This window comes from Rhipicephalus sanguineus, chromosome 4 (genome assembly GCF_013339695.2).
Source record: "Rhipicephalus sanguineus isolate Rsan-2018 chromosome 4, BIME_Rsan_1.4, whole genome shotgun sequence".
Lineage (NCBI taxonomy): Eukaryota > Metazoa > Arthropoda > Arachnida > Ixodida > Ixodidae > Rhipicephalus > Rhipicephalus sanguineus.
In genome coordinates, this window is record NC_051179.1 from 207,890,562 (window position 1) to 207,902,960 (window position 12,399).

A 12,399-nucleotide genomic window follows, 5' to 3' on the forward strand; every position below is an offset into this window, starting at 1 on the left:
ACATTGATGCGCGGCCGGCTTCAGTTTTGTGACTATTATTTACTTCCTCGTGAATTCCAACCAACATAATCTAGCTTGTGTCGATTCGCAGCGTTGAACGCAGATTTTCGAAAAGCTCTTTATTGATCGGCGCAGTCCTCATTGGGAACATTTGATGAATGTCCTGAGTCCAAACTTTACGAAGTAGGCGAGCCAAATATCCGTATTTTGGCTTTATTTCAGCAAAATTTCTTGCTAATACACCATACTCTTTGTAAGGAAATCCCTCAAAGGCAAAGCCAATATCCCTAAGTTTTCTCGCCTTTTGATGGTCAACATAATTGTTGTTTCTGTTTTGTCGGGTTCCCGTATTACTTTAGGCTCTAAAGATTTGCGTGTACAAGAATCTGCAGTGGTAGCTGTGTCAGCCAGCTAGTTACTGCGTAATTCTTCTTTCTGGATGCAAATGTTGATACTGCATACAACCTGTAAAATGGTGCAAACATTGCTGCATAGGTACAAACGGTGTCTCGTGTCAGTGAAAGAAGCTGGTTTGTAGTCAGCTGAAACACCAAGCCTTCTGTCCCCGAACAATGCCCTTATTTTGTTCCCTCGACACCTGGCAACACTGATGAAACGTACAATGTTTTGTCCGGATGAGCGGATATGAAGTTTAAATCTGAATAAAGGCAGCAATAGTGACAAAAAGAAACGGACTTCTCTTTGTGATACTTAGCTCAACAGCCCGTAGCCATTTGAGTTCAATCATACTCAGCGAAGCGCCAATGCGCTAATTGTGTATGTTTCAGGCACTTCATGAATTGATCATATACAACACATTTCGTGGCAGGCTCGCTATTCAGCATAAGCGTAGCCAGAAAAGGCATGGCCTGAAATTCTGGGTCAAGTAGGGTTCGACGCCCCCTCCCCTTCCTCCCTCCAAAAGCTTTTTCCACATTTTATGTTCTATATTGGTCGGTTATAACATTTTGCTGTGAAGAAATTGACGCAAATAGCAGCCCGACTACTACATTTCTCAATGCTCTGCAGCAAAAACAAATACAGAAGACGGTTACCTAAAAATGCACATGTAATCATTGGTAAACTGAAACAAATGGAGAAACAACATGGAATTGGAACGAATGCTCTTCATCCATAGCAGCACACTTCTGCTCGTCATAAACGCTTCTCTAATCAGTGTCCACTAAGAAATCATTTAAGGTGTTTACCTTTTTGCTGAAGATTTGATGTCGCACATATCATATGTAAAAATATACGCATATTAATAATACTAATAATATCTGGGGTTTAACGTCCCAAAACCACGATATGATTATGAGAGACGGCGTAGTGGTGGGATTCGGAAATTTCGACCACCTGGGGTTCATTAACGTGCACCTAAATCTAAGTACATCGTCCTCAAACATTTTCGCCTCCATCGAAAATGCAGCCGCCGCGGCCGGGATTCGATCCCGCGACCTTCGACGATAATGAAGCGACAGACATATGGACCTTACTTTCTGCACGAAAAAGCCGTCTCGGGCCGCCTATACGTCACAATTTCACATGGAGTGGTTTACAACTTACAATGGAGGTAGACACTGGCTCGCCTGTCTGCGTAATTTCGCGGGACGTGTATGACAAGCATCGCGAACAGTGGCCGGAGCTTCATCTTTTTCATGCAAAGTTGTCATGTTATGTTGGACCACTTTCAGTGATGGGACAATGGGAACTATGTGTGCAATACAAGGCTGTCTCCGTAAACTACCCGCTTACTGTAATACACTCCTCGGGACCTAATCTGTGTTGCCATGACTTGATTTTCTTGCTTCACAGAGCGGGGTCTCCAGTATTCCACCCGTCGGCGCAAGACCCACCGCACTCAACACAAGAATCCACAGGAGCAGTTGACAACATTGTCGGTGACTATCACAACGTGTTCTCCAAGATCTCGGCCTGATAAAAGGAACATAGTGCATGGCTACACTAAAAAACACGGACAAGGATGAGATGTACACAGGACGGGCGCAAATAGAAAATTACACCATCTCCCGCTAAAGGGGATCATGAGGTGATGCGAAGCCGGAGCACTTGCACGATCGCGTTCCGTTGGCGTTCGCTGGGCATGCTACCGACCTCGCGTCGTGGAACGCGAAGAGGAACACTACGTGCGTCGTGCCTTCCCTCTAGCCTGGCCGTTAATTCGCACAGGGCGTGCGGGGAACGCCGACAGGCGCGCGAGAGAGAGGCAGCGTAGGAGAGGAGAGAGAGGGGGAGGGGACGCGCATGCGCTGGCCATCATCGCGGCGCTGTGCAGGAGAGAATTTCGGCATGTCAAGCCCGCATTTCAGAGGAGCCAACCGAGGCAACCGCTGGACTAAACGCGCGCAGCGCTCTACCACTTGAAGGAGAAGCGACTAGAGGAGGAGAGAAGCGTATGCACCGTGAGAGCAGAAGCGACAACGCAGGAGAAGCTCGAGCAGGTGCTGGTAGAGAAGTGGAGAGGGTAACGCGCAGTTTTTGGAGAGAGGTAAGGAGGAGAGTCGCGCATGAGTAGTGTGAGTGCGGACAACTACGCCGCGTACATACCCCCGAGCAAGAGATACATCGCATCTAAAAGTAGACCAGCCTGAACCCAGCCTGTGCCCCTGAGCAGTACCCTGTCCAAGTTATTGAGGACATGTTTGCATCTTTAAACGGAGGGGAGTATTTTAGCATTGCGCCGTCCTGTAAACATCTCTTCCTTGTCGTGTTTTTTAGCGCAGCCATGCTTAAGGTCCAAGTATACACCAACTAGCCCAAACGGAAGCGTTACAGATAAAGGGGCCTCCAGCCACCTTGCAGCTGAAGGAGGGAGGCGTGCCGAAATTCTGTAAAGCAAGATCCATACCTTACGCTCTAAGGGACAGGGTGTCGCAAGAGCTGGACCGGCTGGTAGCTATCGGTGTACTTTCGCCAGTCCAACATTGCGATTACGCCACTCCCATCGTGCCGTACTTAAGAAAGACGGGACACTCAAATTTGCGGCGACTTCAAAGCCACCCTGCACCCAGCCTGTGCAGTTGAGCAGTACTCTCTCGCAGTTATTGAGGACATGTTGCATCGTTAAACAGAGGGGAGTATTTCATCATTCTTGATTTGCGAGATCCATATAATCAAGTTCCCTTGGATGAAGCCTCTAGGAAGCTTTGCGGTCAATAACACGCACAGAGGCTTGTTTTGTTTAAAATAGGCTAACGTTCGGAATATTCTCTGCTTCGCCTATTTTTCAAAGAAAAATGGATGCAATATTGCAGGGTTTGCCAGGCGTCCAAGCGAACCTGATGATGTACTCGTTTCGGAGACACGTGGCGATGGGAGTGAACGCCTGAAAAATGTGCTGGAACGTTTCCGTGAACACGGAGTTAAGCTAAGGTACGACAAGTGCAGCTTTAGACAGCCATCCGTCACATATCTCGGCCATCGGATAGAGAGGGTCTTCGTCCCACCGAGGAAAATTTGGAGCTCACCTCGCCCACACAACGTCGGTGAGCTGTGCTTCTTCTTAGGAATGCTGACGTTTTATGCCAGATTTTCGCCAAGCATGTCTTCTCTGCTTTCTCCGCTCAACAAACTCCTGGAAAAGGGCACATTATGGCAGTGGGGACGGCAACAGGAAGCTCCTATCGAGAAAGCAAAGGAAAGCTTAACGCAATCTTAGGTTCTCGTTCACTTTGATCAATCTAAAGAGTTCAACCTCGCATGTGACGCTTCCTCGTACGGTGTGGGTGCAGCGCTTTTCCACACGATTGGCGGCATGCTTAAACCCATAGGTTCCGATGCCATACGTTGACGGCCGCCGAGAAAAATTACTCCCAGCTAGAGAGAGACCCTGCTCTGGTGTCTGGTGTCACTAAGCTCCGTGATTACATTATAGGTCGCCAGTTCACTCTCGTGACGCACCACCAGTCCCTCTTGAGCTTGCTGCAGTCTGACCGCCCGACGCCACCCCTGGCTGCAGCCCGTATTCAACGCTGGGCGCTGTACTTGGGCGGCTACCGCTACAAGCTGCAATACACGTAGGCAAAACAGTTGCTCAACTCGGACGCCCTCAGCAGGCTGCCACTGCTGTCAACGGAGGCTGATGAAGTGAGTGAGCCACCGGAATATGTTCTTGCCCTCGAAAACCTTGACGACGGTGTGATCACAACACGAGAACTGCAGCAGCTACCCGGCCATGGATCCCACAGTAACGGTGGTGAAGCATTACATCTTGTATGGCTGGCCCATAGTGAGAAACAGCTGGATGCAACGATGCGGCCGTTTTTCGACCGCAAACTACAACTGTCCGTAGCTCATGCTCTAGTTTATTGCGAGCATCGCGTAGTCCTACCTCAAAGTGCGGGACGGACTTTTGAAACTGTTGCACGAGAACCACCAGGGCTCGTCGGGAATGAAAGCAGTGGCTAGGTCAAAATTTTGGTGGCCCGACTAGACCGTGATATTGAAGCGCTATCGACCTGCTGCACAAGCTGTGTCCAAAACATGTCAATGCCGGCTGCAGCACCACCAGTCAACTGGCCGCAAACGAACGAAAAATGGTCGCGGATTCATGATGATTTTGCCGGACCGATAGCCAGCAAGATGAAAGTGGATTGAAGCCGTGCCCAGTAAAACATGCCACAACAACACGCACAATCAGCTGTCTGCGCGCCATGTTCAGCCGATTTGGCGTTCCGCGAACCATTGCCTCGAATAACGGTACGCAGTTTTCTAGCCAGGAATTTGCCACGTTGGCGGCAAACAACAACATAATGCATCTACGAGCAGCGCATTTGCATACACGCTCTAATGGAGCGGTGGAACGAACGGTCCGTACGATAAAGGACATGCTTCGGAAGATGAGGGAGGGGAATGTGGAAGGCAACCTTGTGAGGCTTTTGTTCAATCACAGGAGAACGCCACAGAAGACGGGAAAATCTCCGTCTCAGTTGCTACTAGGTTTTCAGTTGCGATCACGGTTGGGCGATGCTTTCCTTCGACTGTTGCAGATTCGCCGCCGGGGTCAGATGACTGGGTAGTCCCCATGTAAATCAGTGTGTACGTGCGGAACTAGGGTGTCGGAGAAAAGTGGACACCGGGGCGTGTGAAGTCTACGTCGGAATCCCGCATGGTGACCGTCCAAACTCCTAATTCTTTACTCAGACGCCACGTTGACCAAGTGCGCCCTCGACGCGAATCGCAGTGGATAACCTCCCCGGGCTCATCATCATCATCAGAGCCCATTCTCTCCATGCGGCCTGAACAATCGCCGGGCTCTTCAGCTACAAGCTCCGCAGTTCTGCGTCCTCAAGTGATCCCTAGCGCACGCCCCCACGACCATCGGGCGACAACCGTGCCACACATAAGCTTGACCTACAGAGGCGGCTACAGCAAGTGCGGAGCCAGTGCCATTCCCAGGATTTGGGGACATTTGTACGTGGCACCATCTCTTGGCGGTAGCAATGGTGTCCTGCCATAACTGAATGGAAAGTGGGCGAAAAAAAAATCATATCTCCTGAAAAAAGCAAGCTATCAAAAAGGACGCGGTGTACTATACAATAGAGACCTACTGGAACGTTTCGGTAAAATTGCAGCATTGCACTACAAAGCGTGTGGCTTCCCAGGACCATTGAACACCGCCCATTATAAACACATGGGGCCTTATTGTCCCACACTCCGGGAAGCCACGCGGGTTGTGGTGCGACACTAATTTTAACAGAATGTTCAAATAAGTCTGTAATGTATTGAACCGGGAGTCGTTTTTGACAACTAACTTTTTTCGTCAGATAGAATTTTTTTTGCCTCTTTCTCATTCAGTTACGGCAGGCCACCGCAGTCACCGACGAGAGATGGCGGTACGTGCATATGTCCCCAAATCATGTTCGGCGTTCTACCAGGCAACGCAAGCCAGTGCAACGGTTCCATTTTTAAGAAGAGAGCGCTCTGTCACTGCTTTCCCCCTTTTCCCCTTCGTATTTCAGTCGATGGCTGAAGCGAGAGCAGTTTCCGCCCCTTTTTTTTCTCTCTCCCTCCTTCTTAGTTAAAGCTACGAAGTATGCTTGCACGAGTGAATAAACAATCATTTTCCTAGCCACCGGATGCCTGCGTATTCTTGCCGTGGCTGAGCCGCCGGCTATCAGGTAACATCCGTAAACAGGTAACATCGAGAAAGCTGCCTGCCAACACTCAAGGCCAAGGGGCACGTGTGAGAAAAATATTTTTGATCTTTTCGAAGCAAGAGATTTACATTTCTTGCCTTAAAATAGCCACAATTGCTTACTCTTCACATGGCAATGTAGTCATCAAGCACTGAGTAAGCGGAGCAAATCCCCAGAAGAGGTCTTTTATCGTATTACGAAACCGCCAGGACACGATCTTAAAGGCCATGGGTCGCATCGTGTAGGTACAGCGGCTGGGGGTTGCTGCTACATGCTGTCGCAAAGCACACTTGAACTTGCGGCCTTATGGTCTAAAAAGAGAGAAAATTATGCTTAAGGCTGTTAGACGCAGAGACCAAACTATGGGAAGCGCATCACCTCTTTGAAACGCATTTGTGTAGCTTCCACTGCGCTAATGGAAGCAACTGATATCAAAGGAGACTCTACATGACTGAAGGGAAGGGCACATCTACACCCTTCTCAATGTAATTTAAAGGCGCCCTGCAACACATTTCCAAGTAATCATCGAATGACCTCGCTATTGGCTTTATTTCATCGCGAATCGATTGCCGCAAAAATTAAAATCCGTCAAGTACGAGCGGAGTTGCAGAGATTTGTCGAGCGCTTTCTGTTTCCTTTCAGCCTAGCGAGTGAACAGAAAGACATACAGAAGGAGGGGTTGGAAGGTTGGAGGGCGGGGATGACAAGGGTAGAGGCTCATTCACACCTGAAACTAGCACATTTCGCGGGACCATGTGTGACTGGCTTCCAAAAAGCGACTCAAGGTGATTGCTGTTCACACTTGCGTGAGACGTGCTTTCAGGTCGCACGAAGGACGCAAGCAGGTTCACACCTGCGTGTTCATACCTGCGTCCAGCGGTGGGTCGTCTTTCTTCCCATGTCTGTGTCAGTGCGTTTTGCTGGAGACCCTCCTCACGATGTGCAACCAACTAGCTCAGGCAAACACAGTTCTCAACACCTATACCCGTCGCCACAAAGAATTCACGCATGCTCACATTTTCGTTTCCTAATAAAAATGGGTTGACGCCCTGTTCCTGCGCATTTGATTGGTTCAGAGGTTTGCGACTGCAATCGCTCGACTGAAAAAATCGAGCAGCGAGCAACTGAGCCTAAGCAGTCGCTTTAGGATCAATTGCGACCAGTCGCTTTGTGACTATCGTGATCGCGCGACCGGAGCTGGCAGTTGTGAACGTGCCTTAAGTGAGTATATCAGCGCGCGTGATGACTTTGAACACTTCTTTGCTTTCTTTCAAGGCGCGGCTCGTTTTCAATGTGGTCACGAGGGCGTTTGTAGAGCTTGGAACGGGAACGTGGCGACGGCCACGGTAACTATACAGCTCGCGATGCTCAAATCAGCGAATGGCCTTGTCCGTGTGCTTTTGAGTATGCGACGCAGTTTAGTTTGGATATATGGCGCCATTTGTCGAGAGAAGAGCAAGTGATTTCTAGCTGAATTTGAAATTTAATTGCAAATGTTATGATGCTGCGCTGTGATGTTTAGCTCACCTGCTCACAGGAGCCTCGACTACCAAGCGGCAGCAATTTCTGACCAAGTTCCAGCGGTGCAGGGACCCTTTAGCTGCTGTTGTCAGAGCCGCACACTGCCTACGTTAGCGGAACTTAAAACGAGGGACAATAAGAAGACAGTCAAGGACGTCGCTGTTTCGCTTCTTTTTGTCCCTCGTTTTAGGTTCCGCTGCTCGTACCAGTGTTAGCTATAAACCAACTAGCTCCCGTGAATACAGTTTTGCCTACGTTATCCTCCAGTATCCACCTTCATTGTACTCGTAGCACGTTTACTCGCAGAGAAGGTGGGTGCTTAGAAAACACGCCTTCGCCAACCAACTGCTATGAAAACCGGTTACATCGAAGTTGTCGCGCATGATACACTGTAGATGTGAGAAAAACCTGCCTCATAGAATGGACCCTCATCACAAAGTATGCGTGCCACTTTAAAAAGGCACTATAAGAACTTTGTTCGAACATGGGCAGCTGATAAAACCACAAGCTCTCTTCAAAGGAAGGCTACTAAACCACTCCGTGTGGAAGACTTTCTCCGTATAAGTCCTTTGAACAGTCCGTCGTGGCGGCTGCGTGGCGAACATCTTCAAGAACCTCGGCTTGACAAACGTACGTGCAGGCCCGCGGCAGACGAATTCCACAGTGATGGTGCGAGCAAGTTGTTTGAGCAGACCTTCTTGAGCGTCTTGACATTGCTTGCTCACTGGACCTCCGGAAAACAAAATTAGTGAATAGTTAAAGGGTGCAGGCAGCCATCAGAAGGAAAACGTAGTTGAATCAGAGCGCAAGTCCTAACCGATGTGCCGAATTCTGTTCATCGTTGCAGTTTGAACTCCTAAACGCTCATTACAATGCGTATAGAACTATCGTGCATCACGAGAAAGAGAATGTCAGACATTTTTTTGGCTTTCATGCCCATTAATGTGTTTTGCAATCAGACAGTGGCAACTACAATTCAAGTATCATAATATATCTTTATGATATATACATGCAATAATATAATCAGAGTGGTTTGATGAAGTGCATGTGTAACGAAAGAGTTAAACTATTCCATTTTATTTCAGATCTAGAAAAGACAGTTGAGCAGGCTTAACACTCGTGACCTTTATTAGACTACACGCGTTACCACTCCGTTCATGCCGATACAAGCGCGGCGATCACAATTTATGGGGCTGCCCGTTTCCGATGAACACTACAGGTGAGTGGCTACCGCTGATAACAGTACTGGAGCATAATGTTTCGACATAGTAAGAAGATATTCCGACGTATTATTGTTACAGGGCAACGGATTTCCTTTCGAACCGGTTGTATCCACCCTCGAGAAGAGCGAGCCACGCGTGCTGGACACGCAAGTGCTCTCGTGCCGTGGCCACGATAAGGCTGCCCCGTTCTTTCTTTTCCAACGCAAAGTCCAAGATCATCGCATGGAGGAGAGGAACCACTCGTCTTTGTGACCACGTATCTCGCGCGATGATTTTAGAGAAAGAATCTCGCTCGCACGTTGTGTTGTCGCTGGCGTGAGCGGCGAAGAGAGGATGGTCACCGCGATGAAACGGGATACGCTAAGCAACGCCCCACTCCTAATGTTGGGCAGAGGGAGTTTCCGATTGCAAAGTAAAATAAGGGGCGGGGAGGGTTGAATTGCACTTTGCGATGCAATGAGGCGAAAAGACGACTTGTCAGTCAAACTGCGATCGCCTCGGCTCTGGAAAGTGCTGGAAGGAACGGGGAGAGCCTTCGACGGAACATTGAAGAATGCGAACGAAAACCTGGACTCCGGTAAGCGTCCCGTACAGCGCAGTACCTGCTGTCCTGCGCTGTATCATTGTGCGTGCTTTAATGAAATGTTGCCGGCAAGGAAGGATATTAATATAATGCGGTCATGAATGAGAAAAGATGGACAAGATATTTCGCAAATAGGTTCCGCGAGAGGATTCATCAGCTCTGTCTGTTCTTCAAAAAAAAAAAAAAAAAACATGCGAATAAAGATATATTTGCTTATGTATCGCCGCGTTTGTGCAGTTTTGTAGTGCACTAAAAGTTCCTTCGTATCATCTGGCTGAGGATTACTTCAGCTGGGGTTGTCACCATATCTTTTGTGCGGGATTCCAAACAAACGATGCTTTTGTCGCTGCATAAGCGCCAAAAATAGCCGAATGTAGGCACGAAATGTAACTGCGAAAAAAAATGCTTAATTTACAGCACATTCTGATTTTACGACTCTTCTTGCGTGAGCGAAGGCCGACAAAGAGGGCAAACAAGTCTGGCGAATAAAAACTTTTGAAGTTAGCCCGATGAATTCAGCGGCGACGCTTTTTATTTCCAACTGCGTTGGCCGTTTGCGATATTTGTTAGCAATACAGGTCAGCGGACAAATGCTGGAGGTCCATGCATTTAGAAACAGGTACTAGATCATTGATATGAGATATGATACACGCACTGTATGACACAACGAACACAGTTGCCGTGATGCTGTGCATTTAACCGCACCTTTGTGTGCTAGTACCCCGAAGTATACCAATGCTATAAGACGCAGTATTTTTCAGAACGGGCAAGCTGCCACAGGACCAGTATAAAAAGAAGACATTTTCTATTGCGCCTCTTGCGGGGCTGGGCAAAGATATTTTGCAATTGTATCCCGACACGGTACAAAATACGGAGACGTAAAGTATCTGAGATACATATACGAGATAGTGGCAGAACAAATGCAGCCGATACGATGCTTGTCATAGAAATCATTATCACCGTTTACCTATATTAGGCGTCGCACACTCGCCTCAGCTAGCGCGCCGCAGTCACGAAATTTACTCCCGTAAGGGCGGCCGGGAAAGTGAAGGTAGAAGCGGGGGAGGGGGGGAGGGGGTGGGGGGGAGTGGAGGCAGTTTGTACAAAATGTTAGCTAAAACGTTGCCATTTCAAAAGCAGCCTTTTCCGTTATTTCACATATGGATGATTTGTGAAGGGCATTTGGCATCGGGATTCGAACAACCAACGCATCGATACGATCTCCAGAATGACTCCCATATGAACGCCAATTCTGAAGCATAGTTTTGTTTCACGGTTATGTTTTAACACATAATGAGCATATGGGGTGCCTCACGACAAATATTGCTTGAGACTAGTCATGTCTTTGTAGGCCATGTTTAACTTATTAAGAAAATCAAGAAAACAGACTGTATTGGACGAACGCATCTTTTTGTTGGCCGCGGCGGGCCGCGTGTTTGAGACCTCTGAAATATATCGTTAGCGTTACCGCGCAGGCGTCCGCATACGCATAGATCCAGTGCCACGGTTACAGTGAACTAATACCACGTAATGCGCACTGCTTGTTGACCTTAACGAAGGATACCGTAAGGATTTAAATTCTCACGAACTTCTGGTTATTACTGACTTTATTCCGCACCGCATGAATCGTCGTCTGCTCCACCCTGGTTGGTAATTCCCGCCAGCATGCCGTGAGGGGAAGTCGAAGTGCCAGTCAAAGTAATCGGGTGGCGGGAAAAAAACATCAAAATTATTTTGTCAATGAAAACACGAATTACGACGATTAAACTTTCTGTGGCGAAAGTTGTTATGCTTCTTAATCGCATGTGCCTGTTTCGTTGTTTTTTTTGGACCACCTTAGTCACAGACGTCTCACCATAAGCGAAAGCGGTGTTTTTGAAAAGTTTCTAAGAACTGGCTAACCTCCCTGTCTTTCCGCTTGTTTCTTCCTTCCTTCCTTTGAAAAGTTGAGGAGTTTTATTTAGAGCCTATTCTCCCCGCATAGATGAAAATAAAATATTAAGAGAGAGCGGGATTTAGGGACAGTTATATAAAAGCAATTTAAAGTCTTGGTCTACAACCGTTTTTTTTTTAATTCTGAAATACGCTATAATTTGCCGAAATTTACCTCGGCTGTTAAGGATTTAAAGACATAAAGCCAGTGTGTGAATTTATTCTATCATAAAAGCACAATGCTCAGACAACGTAAAAACGCAAACGTTGGAAGAATGTGCGAAACGGCCGATTTCAGCTCATAATTCTTAGGGAACGTTATACTGAAGGCTATGGTCTAGAGTGTCCCTACCATTTAAAGAACAAGAATATGAAAACGGTGAGTTAGACAGTTTTGGGTTGAAATGATCCGATCTACATTACTGGGAAGTTAGGGTTCTTTGTCATTTTCAAGACCGAAGGGAAATACCATGCTGCGGCAAACTGCTGCTCCGGCAGAATGACAACAGGCGTTGGTGGCGCGTCGCTGGCGACACATCAGTGCACTGGCTCATCGCCCATCGCTTGGGAATGCTCGCCGCTAGTGTGTTCCATCCATAACACAGATGCGCGCACGTGTGTCTTCAGACCTTGTTATAGAAAGTTTCTGAAACCACGCATCTTGTTTTAAGCAAATATTTAGCCGCACGCGATAGATAAGAGCCCCTATTCCGATGTTTTAAAAATAATGGCGATGATGTACTTGCGAACAGCCATAGCTCGTTTCAATATGTGCAAGGTCAATTTTCCTGGCTATCTGTTCGTGTTTACGAAAGTTACGTGCCACAAATACACTACGCAATACTCTGCAGATAGTCGCCCGAACTAATTGCAAAACCACAGTATTATCTGTGTCGATCCTCTACTTGTCAAGTTCTTTTGTCATGTCGCTGTAAGAACAAAAGCTTTAATTGACCCTAGAGTCATTTATAAGGGGAAGTAG